Source organism: Rhinopithecus bieti, unplaced genomic scaffold (genome assembly GCF_001698545.2).
Source record: "Rhinopithecus bieti isolate Rb0 unplaced genomic scaffold, ASM169854v2 scaffold_44510, whole genome shotgun sequence".
NCBI lineage: Eukaryota > Metazoa > Chordata > Mammalia > Primates > Cercopithecidae > Rhinopithecus > Rhinopithecus bieti.
This window is the reverse complement of record NW_016818390.1, coordinates 29,716-47,428: the sequence shown is the minus strand read 5'-3', so window position 1 is coordinate 47,428 and position 17,713 is coordinate 29,716. Positions and strand designations below refer to the sequence as shown.

The window sequence follows — 17,713 nt, the reverse complement described above, 5'->3', positions numbered from 1 at the left end:
ATGAAAGAGAGAGTGAAAGAAGAAAAGAATACACTTAGTGCTTAAACAGTACTTTTCATTTTCAGAAAGCTTTGTAAATATTAACTAATTAACCCTCATTTCAGCCCTGGGCATAAGCAATATTATCATAGTTATTATTATTAATAAATGAATGTAAAAGGGGTCAGAAAGGGTTAGACACACAAAGCTTTAAATCTTGTAAATGTATTTTATTTCTCTGACGTGAAAGCAGTAGCTGGAAGGAAAGTTTTGTTTCAAATTCTTGTAAATCCATTATTATTGGATGAGAACCGCATTTATTTTGCTTCTCCCACCTTAATAACCTTAGGCCACAGGATCTGAAGACATTGTCTGCATCTGACTATGAAGAATTCTTCACCTGCAACTCATCCTTGATCGTAGGACTAAACAGAGCATTAAATTCAGTGTCAGGACTTAGGATTGACAGGATTGTTAGTATTATTTCTAAGAACAATGTGTAACTTCTCCTGATTACTATTCAATTGCAACACGGCAGTAGAAACCAGTTGCACAGTTTATGGTAGCAAATAACACTCATTGTGTTCGTTTTGGAGGTTTTCTCTTTTCTTTGATTCCATTGAGGCAGGATGGGAACTCTCCATTCAGGAACAGTTTAGTTCCAGCTTGCTGAGCACACTCTTGCTTTTCTGGAGGGAAAAATATTGGAAAATGGATTGAATACACCTTTAAATGTACATAGTGGAATTCATTTCTTATGCCAGTTAGAATGAGCAAACAGCCACATGCCTGTAATAATGTACATTTTGCTTTCATTATGACCCTACATCCACAAGCTAATTACACTGCAGATACAAAGGCTGTCGACTTTCCTTCTCTGGAGTGATAAAGGAGCCTGCTGGGTAAAATAGCCACTACTCATGTTATTTCTGGACATATCCAAGCTACTGCAAGATGTTCCTTGCTTTAAAAGTGAATTTTAGCATGAATTCATGCAGTATTTTAAAAAGCAGTGACAGTTATTGTAGGGGGTGCAAATGAAGTATATGTTGGAGTTGAAGGAGGATTGTTTCACTCCCCTTATTCCAGTTTACCTTTTTTTTTCTTTTTAGCAAAACAAATTTTATACAGGTTGGGTTTCTTTCCCTTTGGTGCACACTACATGCCACTATGTTTCTTAAATAGGATTCCCTAATTCTTACAAAAGGTTTTTCAAAAATGATTATAATGTAAAATTCCATACATAAAATAATTATGTAATTTATGATGTGCAAGTGGCCATCTCTTTTATGTGAAACAAATCAGACAAATATTTACTGAATTTGAAAAGTAAAGATAAACTATTAAGTAATTGACCATGTTGTTTAGGTAAAAATATCTTTGGCTCCTTTCACATATTGTTAGGATCTTACATTTCTTTAAGACATGATACACAATTCTTAAATTTCAAAATAAAAAAAACTTTCAATTCCATTTTCATTATTCTTTTAATTTAAAATAATAAAATGAATATGTCAAGGCTAACAAAATAAAACTTTAATTACTTTTTTTTCCAAATTAACACAACTATTCTAGATCTAGTCATTACTTGACATATATACTGAAGCCTGCAAATTTCACCAATAAATGTGTGTTCTGTAAAGTGAAAAAATAATTTGGATCGAAGGACTATAGTTTGCAAACAACTTTTCACAATTTCTTGATATTGCTGATACCATAACAAAATCACTGTGATTTTAAAAAGTATTCTTAGTATGCAATAAAATTTCCTAAAATTATTTATTTTGAACAAAAAATGATTTTGGAGGTCCTATTCTATGCCTGCTAATTTTTTAAAAATATAGGGATATATAAGAAGCAAACTTTTGTGAGTCTGTGCCCATGAATAATATGTAGTCTTTGTAAACTGCAAACTAAAATATATGAAATGACTAGAAAACTGCTTGGAATGCCTAGCTACATGACATTACACTGTAGAGCTTGAGAGAAGAGGGGGATCAAGGTGGATTAGTGACATCTCAAAATACATCATGGAGCTACACCTAAAATTATAATCATATGATACTGTAATTAATTGTGGGAATAGTGCATTTTAGAATAGTACATGCACTTAGAACCAGCAGACGAAACTATTTCCAGTGCCATAAGCTGTATACATTCTCTACAAATATTTCTAATTAGGAGAGTAGGACATTTCCTTTAGATTTCTTTTGGTCTATCAGGTAAGCAATTTGTGTGTTCTGAAATGGACTGATTATATTTTGCTCAGGGAACTGCTACAGGAGCAATCTCTTAGGTTTTGCACATTACAGAACTTTACATAAAACACTTTAGTATTTTCTTTCAAACTCATATTTAATGAGATGTGAATTAAAAAGTCTATTTGTGATTAAATCAGTACATTTGAGCTCTCTCTCCCCACCAAAAAAAGAAGGGCAGGGTAAGGGATGTTTGTGCCATTATCAATCGCAGAGTTTATTATTTAAAAAAAAATCTAAAATATTTCATAAAATGTAAATAACTTTAAGATTTATATTTGAATAAGAGCTTGACATATATATAATATATATATATATGCACATTCAAAAGAAGAAAGGGACAGATATATCATTAATGATATTTCTCAAATTATATGGATGAAATAAAATTAACAAAGATCATTAATGACCTCTACTTAAAAAAAAAAAGTAAATGACAGAAAAGCGTGCGTTTGCTTTCATTTTATTTAGGGGGGTGCAAGTATATCATGACCCATTGTGGAATAGCTGGGTGATACATTCTCTCTGTCATTTTTCACAATTCATGAATTGAGCATTAAAGATAAAATAAATGTTGTATATAATATGGAACAAATAATTTTGCCATATTAGGAGGTGAATTTAGGGAGTTTCTTTAGTTTAGAGTAGCCCTCTCCCCAAAAGAAAAAACTACCATCAAGAAATTTCTAGAATTCAGTCTTTCAAACTGGTATGGTAGATGGAAATATTTTTCTTTCTGGAAAAAATGCATAAGGTGCTATTTCTCCTGGCAAAAATATGAAAACATGAATTGCACAATTTTTTCCCAGCAAGCGACTGATCTCCACATACATCTATCATTATTCAGCTTCAAACTAAAAAGTCTTATTCTGAATACCAATTCGTATAAACTATGTAGCTCTCAATTATGGAATCTGAAAGTGCTGGTTCCATGATGATAAAGGAACATGCTGTTTGAAAGACCACAATTTGACTGCAAGTAATCAATATACTATTTGGAAGGAAACCTAGATGTGCAGTTTTATTTAGAAATGCTGAGAGCACTGCACTGAAGCTTTCTCCACAATGTCAGGTGGCTCTTTGTCAGTCTTCTTTACGTCTGTTCATTTTCAGAGACACCAGAACATTTTCTTGTTCACTGCCATTAATAGAAAATACCTCTTCTGGAATTTTCAGGGAAGAGGACAATCATTTGTAGCTACATATATTTTTACTTTTCTTTTCTTTTTCATGAAGCTTCCTTACATTGTATGCCCTGAAATGGAGAGAGTAAAATGAAAAATTTGGACTTCTAGGCCAGAAACATGCAAATGCTGTGGATGAAACTAACATTTGTCAATTTGAGTTTTATAAAATTGGTGTAGCATTTAATTCATTGTTTTAATCAAAGAGAAAATGTCGTGTTTACTGAGCATCCAGGTTTTTGGTTGAAATGTGATTATGAAATGTGAATCCTTTTAATAGCCCTAGATTGTCCCTCTCTTTATTTTTATATCTGGGAATATGGAATATCAAAGAGGTTAAGTACCCAGGTCACACAGGTTAAAACAACCACCAGAAACAGAATTTGAATCTGATTCTCTACCATCACAAAGCCCATAAAAGGGCCTAACAACTACTACCAAGGCACGTAAGGTACAGTGCCTATGACGTAAGAATCGATTGTATATTCTATATATGCCTCATTTTCTGAAGCTTGTTAAATTGCCTGAAGAAGGAGATTATAATGAGTTCCCTTCATTAGAAATTTCACCAGAATTTTGCCAAAACCACAAAGGGAAGGTGACTTCATGACATATTAGTTAATTTAGATTCATATTTGAATGGTTATCTTTTTGTTGTTGTTGTTGTTGTTTTTGAGACAGAATTTCACTCTTGTCGTCCAGGCTGGAGTGCAATGGGTCAATCTCGGCTCACTGCAACTTCTGCCTCCTAGGTTCAAGCGATTCTCCTGCCTCAGCCTCCCAAGTAGCCGGGACTACAGGCGTCTGTCACCACTCCTGGCTAATTTTTTGTATTTTTAGTAGAGATAGGGTTTCACCATGTTGGACAGGCTGGTCTTGAACGTCTCACGTCAGTTTATCCACCCGCCTTGGCCTCCCAAAGTGCTGGGATTACAGGCCTGAGTCATCGCGCCCGGCCAGTGGTTATTTCCTTGTGATGCTTGCCTGATCTGGAAAGAATGCAAGTTGTGTTGGCTGAAGGAGATAAGATGACAAAAATAGGATGGGGAAAGGGAACAGCCTGGGAGAATAGAAAACAGGAAAAGAAGTCTCCCTTGGATGAACTTACAGAGAATTACCAGAACTCCTAAGCCATACAAATGGAGTGAAGGGAATCTCATATTTAAAAAAAAAAAGAAAAGAAAAGTTGTATCTGGGCTTTTCCCTTAATTAAATTAGGGCCATTTGAATAACTACCTGAATAATGGCATCAAGAAGAAAAGAGCAGACGGTATGAAAGTTTTTTCTCTTTGTTATATTTAGAGAATGTTTTGCAATTCTTTCAGTGTCACGTTAGAAGGCAGCATCATTTGTACAATATGAATTAGCCTCAGAAATTTCTAGGCATATTCACATTTAAAGTAAGATGACATTATTTTGGTCAGGCTGGTAGAGTCACCGCTTTGTCTTGTGTTTCCTAAACCTTTCCTGACAGCGTGCTAGGTAAGAGTCCTCCCATTCTATACCTTCCGCTTATGGGACTTTTATTGAGACGGTGGGACAGCTCAGCCAGGTGCCAGTTTGATGCTGGGTGACTGTAACTTAACATTCCTCACTAACTCTGCTTTGGAGTTAGGGGCTATGGGAGGTATTCGTTAATCCTTCACAATTTCTGCCGCAGAGATTTTTTAACTCTCTTTAGAATGTAAGAGGCGTGAGAAGAACAGGTCAGGCCTAAGGCAGCCTGCAGTGTGGTGGAACTCCACCCTTTCCCTTCGCCACGGCTCCATTTACCCCTTTGGAACGTGTCGATAATTCCCAGAGAATAGTAATAGGTTTTCAATGGAATATTTTGTGGAAACGGAGCTCTTTTGGTCTGGGGTTCACGTCTTGACGAGGCCAGGAAGATAAAGCGGACCGAGGGGCTGAGATGGTCTGTCTCTCGTGGAGTTGGAGTGCTCTCTGCTGTTCAAGAGAAGAAGTGCATGTACAGATAGCTCTAGCCAGTGCTTTCTCCAGGTAAAGAAAAACCTCCAAAATGCTGCTTAGAAAACCAGATAGATGCCCTCAGTAGATCTCTGAGCTTCTGGCTTCATGCAGTTATGGGTTTTGACTCTTAAGGAAATCTCATTGATGCTGAGTATGCGATCAGACCAGAGCCTATAGGGAGGGCAGCTTTTTATTTGGTCATATAGTGTGGTATAAGCAATAGTTCTAGAATGATAGGTGTTTGGATTATTTTTCATGTGTTGGAATGTCACCATAAAATATTCTTTTTTGTGTGTGATCAATATTTTTATATCTGAGAAACCTTGATATTGTAATTCTAGTTTTGGAGGTTTCTGAATATCTTCTGTTGAAGTGTTTTTACATGTAAAGTCAGCATTGAAAAGTTTTCTCGTGGCAAGAATTTTCTGTGTCTGTCTTTCTGTCTTTCCGTCCTTCCTTCCTTCCTTCCTTTTCATTTTTTTGCTTTACTTTCTAATGTATTTTGTTGTTCTCTGCTGTGAAATAATTTATTTCTATATAGTCCTGTAATTTATAAGCACTTTCACATAATCTCATTCAGTCATCATAGCGACTCTGTGATGCAAGCTACATAGTTCCCACTTTACAGACAGAGAATCAAGGCCAAGATCACGTCCAGACATGCAGGTGGCCTCAGAAGTGAGCACTGTGTCAGATTTTCTAAGACAGGAGTAATAGTGGTTAATTTTTAATGACTACCATTTGTCAGCATTATACTAAACATTTTAAGCATTATGTCAAGTCACAGGTAGATATTATTCTATGTCAAGTCACAGGTAGGTATTATTATAACTGTTACTTCATAGATATGCAAAGAATAATCTTTAAAGGTTAGCAATAGTCAAATAGCCAGTAAGTGAAAAGGCTGGGTTTTAAATGTGGTGCATCTGACTCTGGGGGCCCCAGTGTGTGGCCAACTTTTGACGTATGGAGAAAAAGACATAAACCTTGACCTCAAGCAGTTTAGTATTTTTTAATTGTGGTAAAATATACGTAACTTAAAATATACAATTATAACAATTTTAAGTGTAAAGTTTAGAGCTGTTACACATATTGACATTGTTGTGCAAGAATCACCACCATCCATGTCCAAAAATCTTTCATCTTTCCAAGCTGAAACTGTACCCATTAAGCAGTAACACCCATTCTCCTCTCCCTCTAGCTCTAACAACTACCATTCTATTGTCTGTTTCTATGAATTTGACTACTTTAGGTACCTCATATAAGTGGAAGCATACAATATTTGTCTTTTTGTGTCTGGGTTATTTCACTCAGCAAAATGTCTTCAAGGCTCATCCTTATTATAGCATGTGTCAGAATGTCATTCTTTTTAAGGATGTATAATATTCTGTTGTATCTATATACCACATTTATTCACTGATCGATGGATGTTGGGATGTTTCCAGATTTTCAGTATTATGAAAAGTGTTGCTATGAACACTGATGCACAAATATCTGTTTGATTCCCTGATTTTAGTAGTTTTGGGTACATACCCAGAAATGAAATATACGGATCATATGGTAATTCCATGCTTAGTTTTTTAAACATGGAACTGCCATACTGTTTTCTGTGGTAGTTACACAATTTTATACTCCCACAAGCAATGCTTAAGGGCAGTAATTTCTCCACATCCTTACCACTTATTATTTTCTAATTAAAAAAAATAGTCATCTTAATGAATGTGAAGGGATAGCTTACTGTGATTTTGATTTACATTTCCCTAATGATTAGTGATATTAAACATCTTTTTATGTTCTTAGTGGCCAACTGTATATCTTTTGAGAAAAGTCTATTCAAGTCCTTTAACTGTTTTTAAATTGGGTTGTTGTTGAGTTCTATGAGTTGTTCATATATTCTGGATATTAAACCCTTATTAGACATATGATTTGTAAATATTTTCTTTTATTCCATACATTGCCTTTTATACCCTGTTAATAGTAGCTATAGAAAGATAGATGTTGTTAGATGCACAGAAGTTTTTAGATTTTGATGAAGTGCAATTTATCTCTGTTTTCTTTTGCTGCCTTTTGGTATCATGTCCAAGAGCTTTGCCAAATCCAATGTCATGAAGTTTTTATCCTATGGTTTAACAGTTTTATAGTTTTAACTCTTATATCTCTTTACATGTCTTTAATCCATTTTGAATTAATTTTTGTATATGGAGTAAGGTAAGGGTCCAACCTCATTCTTTTGCATGTGAATATCCAGTTTTCCTAACATTATTTGTCAAAAAGAACTATACTTTTCTGATTGAATATCTAGCATTCTTGTCAGAAGTCATTTGGTTGTATAGGCAACAGTTTATTTCTGGGCTTTCTATACTATTCCATTGATCTATATGTCTGTCTTTTCCTATTACACAGAAATTTTACTCTTATATAGTGCCAGCTTTTACCAAAATTTGTTCTGATTAGAGTTTTTTCTTGAAGCCCATTTTGTCAGTAATGTAATTAATGAAAATCAATCCAGTTTTTCCTTGAATTTATGTGTTATGCATATAGGTGATAAACCAAATAGCTTAAAGTTTTAGTTTACAAATACATAAATTGGTTTGATGTGATATGGAAACAACTGTATTTCTCAAAGTTGTTTTAACCTGTGTATAGAAGACTAAAATTTGCATCTATTCATTGCATTCATTAGGTCTAACAGCTGAATGCCTTCTAGTTAAGTAGATTTGGGTAATGTAGTTTCTCCTATTTGTTTACCTATTGCTGTAGCTTGGATGTTTGATCCCTCCAAACCTCATGTTGAAATTTGATCCCATTTTGGAAGCCAGACCTAATGTAAGGTGTTGGGTCATGGTGGTGGAACCCTCAGGAATAGATTAATGCCTCACCCTTGGGGGTGAGTGACTTCTCACTCTATTAGTTCCTGTGAGAGCTGGTTAAAAAGAACCTGGGACTTCCCCTGCCACTTTCTCTCTTGCTCCGTGGTTTCTGCAGGCACTAGTTTCTTCTTCCAATATAGTGGAAGTAGACTGAAGCCCCATACTTCTTATACAGTCTACAGAACCATAAGTCAATAAACCTCTTTTCTTTATCAGTTGCCCAGCCTCAGTTATGCCTTTAGAGTAACACTAAATGGACTAAGACACCTATTCAGCTAGGTAGTAGCCATGGGACTGGTTTACAAAAATAAATTTTTAATACTTAGACAAGTACTTGAAAAGAATAATACCAAAAATAGACCATTTTACTTGTGACTATAGATGCACAAATATTAAACATAGTATTATCAAATTCTGATTTTTAAAATGAAAACTATACCAAATAAGGTTTAATCTAGAAATTTAAGATTGCAATCTATAACCCTTTTCATCACACTACATGATCATAAGTAAAAGCTGTGAAAACTTTGATAGATGATTTAAAGGCATTTATAAATGTGACATATACTCACGATTCAAAAATTAAAAAAAGAAACAACTTTCAATGCAGTACAGATAGGGACCCTCATTCCAATAAAGAATATATTTAAAAGTAACCACCAATGCCTACTTATTGGAAAAGGTAGAAGGGTATCTCTCATTACTGTCATTATCCATCACAAAGAGAAATTTCTAATTAATACATAATAATATTAAAATTAATATATGTGCTGCCGAAGCGAGCACAATAATATTAAAATTAATACTAAGTATATTTAAATAAAAAATTAAGATAGCATCTATAAGTAATAATTTTGTTGACTTGGAAACTGAAAGATAATCAATTTAAAAACTATTCAAAAATAATATTGAATTAAGGAACATGGCCAGTCATGAATTAATGTAAAGAATATAAACATATTCTGTAAATACTGAATACTTGGAATGGATAAACATTTCGGTCATAATAGTAATTTCTATTTTCATCCTTTTCTCACTGATTCTTTTACAAACATTAATTTCTTTTTGTATTTACTATTCTATTCTATTGTAGGACTATATATTTTGGACCAGAATGACACTGCCTTAATTACAACTTTATCAAACGTCTTGATATTTGGCAGGCAAAAGCTCCTATTCCCCCATTCACACCACTAAACTAAAGACTTTTTTTTTTTTTTTTTTTTTTTTTTTTTTTGTATTTTAGGCAAGAATACTTGGATTGTTCTTTAAACTGAATTTTAGAATCACATCGTTCCATTTAAAAAATCCTATTGGGGGCCAGAGGCAGTGGCTCACATCTGTAATCCCAGCACTTTGGGAGGTCAAGGCATGTGGATCATGAGGTCAGGCATTTGAGACCAGCCTGGTCAACATAGTGAAACCCTGTCTCTACTAAATCTACAAAAAATTAGCCAGGCCTGGTGGCAGGTGCGTGTAATCCTAGCTACTCGGGAGGCTGTGGCAGGAGAATCGCTTGAAGCTGGGAGGCAGAGGTTGCAGTGAGCCGAGATCACGCAGCTGCACTCCAGTCCAGGAGACAGTGTGAGAATCTGTCTCAAGAAAACAACAAAAATAAATAAAAATAAAAAACCTATTGGGATTTTGGTCATAATTCTATACTCACAGCATTTTTGCAATAGAAGCACTGTAGGCCTCAGCTAGTCCAATTTCTCTCATTATAGACCTAAAGAAAAAGGCCTTCAGACTCCGGATACTGAATCCTTCAGCGGCACATAGCAGGGTTTACTTCTGCGCACATATTATGTCTCTGCAAGAGACAGATATGAAAATGGAACTTTTTCTCTAGAAACAGGATAGAAACAGTTGTGATATTCAAGAAGGCTGGATTCAAGAAAGGCGGTCACCATTTAATGTTCTAAAGAGAGCCCCTTCTGTGGTTTATAACACTATTCAAATCAGCTGAAGCTTTACGTTGTATTTGAACAAAAAGACATAATAACTGAAGGGGTGGGGAAACTGAAATAATGAGTGTGTATAGTAAATCCGGGGTTAGGGGATTTCCCTAAGAATACTGTATTTTGGCCCATTCTGAGGTTCTCATATACTTTAGAAGACAAAGCAAGTATGACATTTAAAAAAATCATTTTACACCTGTCACTTTTGGTCCCAAGAAGATCGTTAACAGTGTGACAGGGATGCTGTAGTACAATAGTCAAGTAACAGTAGTAGTGACAACCGCATTAACTATCATCATATCTTAATTTTACCTCATACTTTTTTTTACAAAAAGCACCCCTAGGAACTCTCATTTTTAATTACATTTTCTCTCAGATCATTCTTCGGTGGTCAGAGGCAAATATTGCCTTCTTTTTACAGATGGTAAAACATGAGTTAGTGAGAAATGAAAAAAATCTCCACAGGTCTCAGAGGCCACCTGGAGCGGGTTCCATGACTAGTTTTTTTTTCAGGCAACATCGTCCTTCCAAAATGATCATAACTATTGGTCTTTTCCTTCTATGCTTCTTATAATTCAACAAAAACTTGAAGAATGAAGTCCAATTTATTCCCTTATTGGAATATGTGCTAATGAAGGAATGAATACTTTTGCTGGAAAAGTGAAGTGTTTGTAAACGTTTTTCTTGCAGCTGCTTTTATAACGATGTTAGGGCCACGGAGCAGGAAAACTCCACGTGCACCATTTTCGTTCTGATGTATGTAAATACTGCTCTCTGGAGCAAAACTCCCATATGCAAACCTCTTCGTCTAGTCGTTTGGGGCAGGACCCTGGTCATTTTTAAATATTAACACATAATTTTATTCTACTACAGAGTTGAAAATCACTGTCCTTGTACATTGTGTTTTTTGATAGTGATTTTACTCTAGTTTAGAAGTACTTAGGTGATGTAAAAAATAACAAATTTTATATTGTTTATTATTTTCTTCATTGATGTAAGGAAGCATTAAGTGTTTAATCTGTTATTTTTGAGATATAAAATCTAGTTCTAAATATAAAATATCTTTCATGGAGCACTTTTCCAACTTCATGATTTTTGTTTCATACTCTGTTTTGTGTATTTTGTTTGCTACACACAAAGCACAACCAGAAACAAACATTTTACCTACAGCTGTCTACTAGAATGCGAGAAGTGGTAGAGCTGTCTACTAAAATGTGAGAAGTGGGGACATAGTTTCAGGCACAGAGAAACAGTTGTCTCTTCTCTGGAATGAATGAAGCCCTAGGAAAAATAACTCTCAATAATCCCAGTCTGAGCATTCATGTGTTCATTGTGGAGTCCTCACATAGCCATAGGTCAGTGTTAAAGAAGAAACTACCTTATAAGACAGAACTCTGGTGAGAAAGCCTAAGTACTTGGTTTTATCATATCATAATATGCAGATGGGAATCTCCCTATTGAACTTTCTGTAATCTGTGCTATTAAAATCTATAGAGTCATGAATCCATAAAACAGTAAAAGCAGGTTTGGCACGTGGACTAAACTCTCCAGTAAAGGTGAGTAGACGGAGATTTACAAAAGCATCCAGGATCTTAGCAATGTATTTGGGATAGACCAGGTCTCATAATCCCAGTTTGTACTCTTTTGACTGGACTAGGTGTGGTGCTATGTGGTTCCCATCATTTGTGTTCTGTCTTACAAATCTTGCTGTACTTGGGTGAATGTGGAATGTCTTCTGCATCTTTTCTGCTTTTGCCTTCCACTCCCTCCTTTGTCCTAACCAGTGCTTCTCCACCACCACCAAGGTTTTACATGTAGAGTATGCCTCTAGATAAATACTGATTGAGTCTGAGCTGGTAGTTGACTGGCTCTTAGAATTACAATGACCCATAATAATGTTTAGGTCAAAAGATTTATTTGAAGCTTATAGATACTTTTGGAAGCCATAGACAAAAACATTTCTTCAAATAAAAAAAGTTTCTTTTTAAATTAAACTAGATCCTATGTCTTTTTGGAGTTATAGAACTAAAGCAAGTGATAGAAGTGGAGTAGCTCTAAGAAAGCTTTTGTATGATAGCGAACAAATTGATAGACTCTAGAATGGTGCTAAAATACTGTGCACCAAAGACAAAACAAGCCAAAACCGATTATTTAACAATGCTTTTTTTGTTTTTTGTTTTGTTTTGTTTTAGTTTTCTCCTTCACAGTGTTCTCATAGAGTACCTCTTAAGGAAGGGATCCATGCCCTGGACTGCACTTGCTTTTAGAGAAGCCAGTGGTTATGAGTCTTTCAGGAGTCAGAAACATTAGGGAATTTTTTTATCAGCTCAACTCAAGAAATTTCCCACAGAATCTGGTTCAATGGGTGATTTTTGAATTTAAGATAAGTTTGTATTGCGTCCCAAATTGAGACACAGTGACAGTCAGTCTTCCGAATATGAAAAAGCTGCTTATGCTTTAACCCAAGAGAGTCTGTCATGTTAGTAGATTTTTAAACAATTTGGATCCTATCCTGATACTCTCATGATTTGATGTATATGCAATTTATTACAGTTTTGTAATGTATTTGCAAGTAGGCTTGTCAAGGCTAGGAGATATAATTTTGAGGCCTTGAAGTACAGTAAAATCAACTGGCTTAGGCACGTGTGGAGCTCGTGTGCTTGCCAATCACAACCCACCACATAATTCATCGATCACAGTTTACCTGAAGATAGCCATTCAGTTATCCATGTATTTAATCGATATAATGACATAGCTCATAGTTGTTTAGTCCTTTGTCATCACTAAAGGATATTTAGGTAAATTTTCTCACTTGAGCTTAACAAGTCTCCTATGGAGTTAAATATTGACTCTTAGAGGAAAGAAAAATAAAAGCCATGAACAGCCTGTCTTGCCCAAGTACACATAGCTCGTGAATGAGACCATGATGGTGCAAAATCAAAATTTTTATTCCAAGTACAATATTCTTTCCACCACAACTTGGCTGCAAGGCATTTTGTAGAGAATCTGTCTGGGGAGAAGGTGACTTTCATGGTGTGGTTCTGGAGGAATAAGGATGCTGAAGTGCCAGCCCTCTCAGGTGTTCCATATTAACATCTCAGCTTTGCAGGCAAGGTTTGGCATGAGAACACTGTGACAGTGGCACTGTAGAGCAAGCGAACTCAATGTCAAAAGATCTGAATTTTAGACATGCTGGGTAACGACGTCATTTTTCCAGACTTTTTTCCAACTTTATAGTAAATAGCTAGACTGCAAAATACTTTAGATCAGTGATCAGCATACAGCTCCCTGGGCCAAACTCAGCTTCCTTTTATAAAAAGGGTTTTATTGGGACACAGCTACGCACATTGCTTATGTTATTTTCCATGACTCCTTTCACACTATAATGGCAGTGCTGAGTAGTTGCCACAGAGACCATATGCCCCGCAAAGCCCTTGACTGAGAAAGTTTGCCATCTCTTGTTTTTGGTCTTGTCTGTTTTATTTTGTTATTTTATTTTATCTTATTCTGTTTTATTTGTCAATGGGAGAATAAGCATTTTCTCAAAGAAGTATTTTTGAAGTACATCTTTAGCTAATGGGGGGCGTTTGTTTTAGCCAGCAAAGATTCAGCTGTCACTGTACAAGGTCCCTGGAGAAGCTGTCTTTCTCATTCTAGGAACTAAGAAAGGTGTTTTCTAGGTCTGTATCACATTTCCACAAATACAGGTTCAATTAAAGTACCTTTTCTTTTAATTTTTCTCATTCTTTATTGTCATTCAGCCTTGGGTTGAGCCAGCGAGATTGGTAAGAGCTGCCCCCTGGAGACCTCCTGCAAATGCTATTCCATGAAGTAGTGGTTTCCCAATGTGCATCTCATACAAAACCAAACAATACAAATAATGCTGCTATTGTACCTTTCTTATGGCTGGTCTCAAGGGGGCTGAGACTGTCATCATAAAACATAACAAAGCTGCTATAGAAATGGACAGACAGAGGAGAGAGTAGTCTGAGGGCCTCAGAACCTCAACAGAAACTTCCTCTAAACTGGCAGCTGAAAGCTGCAGGGTTTTTTCTTGGTTATCTATTGAAATGTGAAGATTTCTTATCTCAACGGGTAGCTGCAGAATTTTTTAATACTGTTATCTACATGTAAATTATTGACTGGATTATCAAAGCCATTATACTTATAAATCTTGAATTATTAACTGAGAAGCAGGAATAACTTTTTAAAATCCCAGTTTGTTAGATAAGTAAGTGCTAACAGGCAACCTTATTTATCCCATTGTCTTGCTAGATTGCTTTTGATGAAATCAACAAAATGCACAAGTTAGGTAAATGAATGTGGAGTTAGATTTACTGAAACTCATCATGGTATAGGCTCCCCAGTAACCTAGGTTATTCTGTTTTAAACAAAATTACTTGATTTTTATTTACTTAGGAACATGCTTTTGCTTAATCGTATCATATACCTCTCCTATTTGTTTGTTAAATCTAGTTTTTCAACATTTGGTGCAAAGATGTATTTACATAACTTGTATGATTCATAATATTCCTATATCCAGAATTTGGTAGACAGATTGTCATATAGAGGGAAGCCAGACTGCAAGGAAAAATTCTTTCTATAGGACTCACTGCATAATCATGAAAGGAAGAAAAATCTGACCTATTCAGATTTCTGCCTTCAGCACCTACTTTTGGTGTTCTCAGAACTCACGTTTTGTGGTCTGAATAAAAAGTAAGTAACAGCTAACTGAGCTTTCTGTAAGTTATAGTAATGCTTCTATTAGACGTAGGGAATATGATAGATTCAAAAGATAAATAGGAAATCTTCAGGAGGACCAAATTGCATGGTGGAGGTTTGGAAATACTTCTTTGCTTTTGGTACAGAAGGTGAAGCAGAATGATTTCAGTTGGAAAAAAGATCTAAGCTTGGCAAGGCTACTCAGAAGCCATTATAATGTTAATTATAATGTTAATTAAAGAATGTTCATGAAAGGGAAAAAACCAAAAAACAAAAATCCATCTCTATAGTGGGTTCCAATCTATGGGCCAAGCAGAAGCAATTTCCCCTCTTCCTAAACACCAAATCCTACAGCTGGATGTTTAGACCATATCTGATCTCTGCCTTGTTGATCTCCTGACCAATCCATCATGTGAAAACAAAGCTGTCAAGCAGCAGTGTCTCAGTATGCTGCCCTCTCAGATGTATTCCCCAGTTGGCTGACATCACGCCAACTAGTGAAAATCCCACACTTGAGTGGTGTTTTCTGTCAGGAGTTGGGAAGAGGAAAGCAAGCATGCTGGGGCAGACATCCTGTATCCATCCCAGAGTCAGAGGGTCTCTGAGGAGCAGCCAAATAAGCTGCTCACTTCAGAATACCTTATTATACATTTATTCTACAACTCCAAGATGGGAGTTGCTACCCCAATAGCACAACTGGCCCCAGTGGCTGTAAAGCCCAAGAAATCCACATGACTCATGCAGGCTACAGAAGCTAACAATAGGACCTATGCTGTATTGAGCTCTGCTAACATTAAAATAACAATCTAAAATTCCCAGGATAACTTTACATAAATCTAATACATGAGTTCTTTTTTTATTGAAGAGTAATACCAGCAGTTAAACCTTATAGGTATCGAAAAGCAATTACAAAATGGGGAGATTATGGTGGCAATATTGTAAATAGGAACTCACTTAAATGTCAAAGCACTTGCCTTAAAAGTGGCAATAATGATGCTAAACACAATACACTGTTTTCAAGTATTATTATTTTTTATTTTTTTCCTCTGTTAGACATGATGAGGTTCAAACAGCCATCACCTAACTGATTGTGAAAATAATATCATCATCATTATCATGTGCTGGCAAAACATGAATGGCTCTGTCATTCTGTCCTACAGACATTTAATAATGGAACAAGAGTCAGACATAAATCCCTAGAGGTAAAAATGGCAGGACATTACAAGGCTCAGAGCATAATTGTAAACCTGCATACTAATAAGCGTGGCTTTTATAGATACCAATCATAGAAAAAATGGCAATAAAGAGAATTTTTCAGGCTGTAATTATTTGCTGGTCATAAAATATTTTTAACTTTGGAACATTTGTTGTTACTGTTTGGTATTTACTTCCAGCCTACTTGTTAATCCAATTCAATCTTATTCCTTAAGAACAAGCTGCATGCCTGCTTTTCCTTTCCTTCTTTCATGAGCACTAATCAAGCTCCTACTGTATATAGGTATTGTGCTAAACAGCAAGAGAAGCATACTGCATGGACTTGGTCCGATAGCAACTGATTGTCGAGTTGAGAGAAATTTTAAAAGGGGGTATACATGCCAGTTAGAAGAACTGAAGGCAAAAAAGTTAAATAAGTAAACAGGAAAACGTACATTCTTCTATTGAATTTACCAAAGTCCATTTCAGATGAGAAGAAAGCTATGACTAAAGAAAAACATGTAACCTAAGCATTGAGGCTTCTAAGCCAGGATAGCAAAAAGAGAATTACTAGAATGCTGATTTTGTGCCAGACTTTGGTCCAGGTGCCTTTACTTAATGTGTTTTGCAAAATAACCTCCTTGCAGCAGTTGTAGACAAAGTTCATATTTCTCATTTTATAGATGATAAAAGTGAAGACTTTGAGGACTCCTCTTCCTTTTCAAATTTCAGCCAAAATTAGGCCTCTTCTTCAGGGAGAGTCTTTTAGGTGTTTTATTGCATTACTATGGCATTGTATGTATATCTCTACTGTAACATTCAACACAGTGAAAAGCACCTAACTGCATCTCCACCTTTCCTAAAGGTAAGAATTGCCTTTGCAGCTCTCTGCTTCCAGCACTTAACATAACCCCTTCAGTATAACAGGTGCTAAACACATATTTGCTGAATGAATGAACAATGACAAACTATTTATATGGCAAAGCAGGGATTAATATTCAGGTTTTTTATTATGTCATTACAGATGCATTTTCTAGTATTCCAGGTTGCCTATGCAGGGAAAATAACTTTTTGGAGAAGGAAAGAAAAATGTATCTTTCTGTTCCTCAAGTGTGTGTGTGTGTGTGTGTGGCGGGGGGCAGTTCATATTTAAGGAAAATAACTGGATACCTGAATGAGCCCACCAATGAGATAGTTACCTGGGTGGTATGCAGAAAAGTCAAGAGTATTCTTAGGGTACTTCCACAAAAGGACACAGAACCTTCTTAGAATAAAAGACCTCTGTCACTTTTACCTGAAATGCCTACATTTGGGGTCTGAGTTTTTTGCATAATTTGTCTGGTCTTCATTTTAATTTCATTTCAGTGACTATGTAATCAATCTTAAATTTATATCTGAAAAATCAAACAAGGAATTGCAGAATTGGATTGAATGATCTTTATCATATTGTGCCTACGAATGTACAAAGGGGTCAAATGACTGCTTGGTGAATATTCATAGTAGTTCAACAATCTCAAATTTTTAATATTTCAGAGGGATGTTCAAAATGGTTCCAGAAGCTGGTAATTAAAGGAAAGGAG

At 35.6% G+C, this 17,713-nt stretch overlaps 1 long non-coding RNA gene across 1 annotated transcript in view; it reads right to left on the bottom strand.

Moving 5' to 3' along the window:
• Positions 1-339: 339 nt before the first annotated feature.
• The window catches only part of LOC108518547 (uncharacterized), a 24,502-nt gene continuing 7,128 nt past the window's right edge, over positions 340-17,713 (bottom strand). Inside the window, exons 2-3 of the long non-coding RNA XR_001882389.1 lie at positions 9,926-10,069; positions 340-668 (exon numbers count right to left, since the gene is read on the bottom strand). This is a non-coding gene — a long non-coding RNA (uncharacterized LOC108518547). The remainder of the gene's footprint in view (positions 669-9,925; positions 10,070-17,713) is intronic.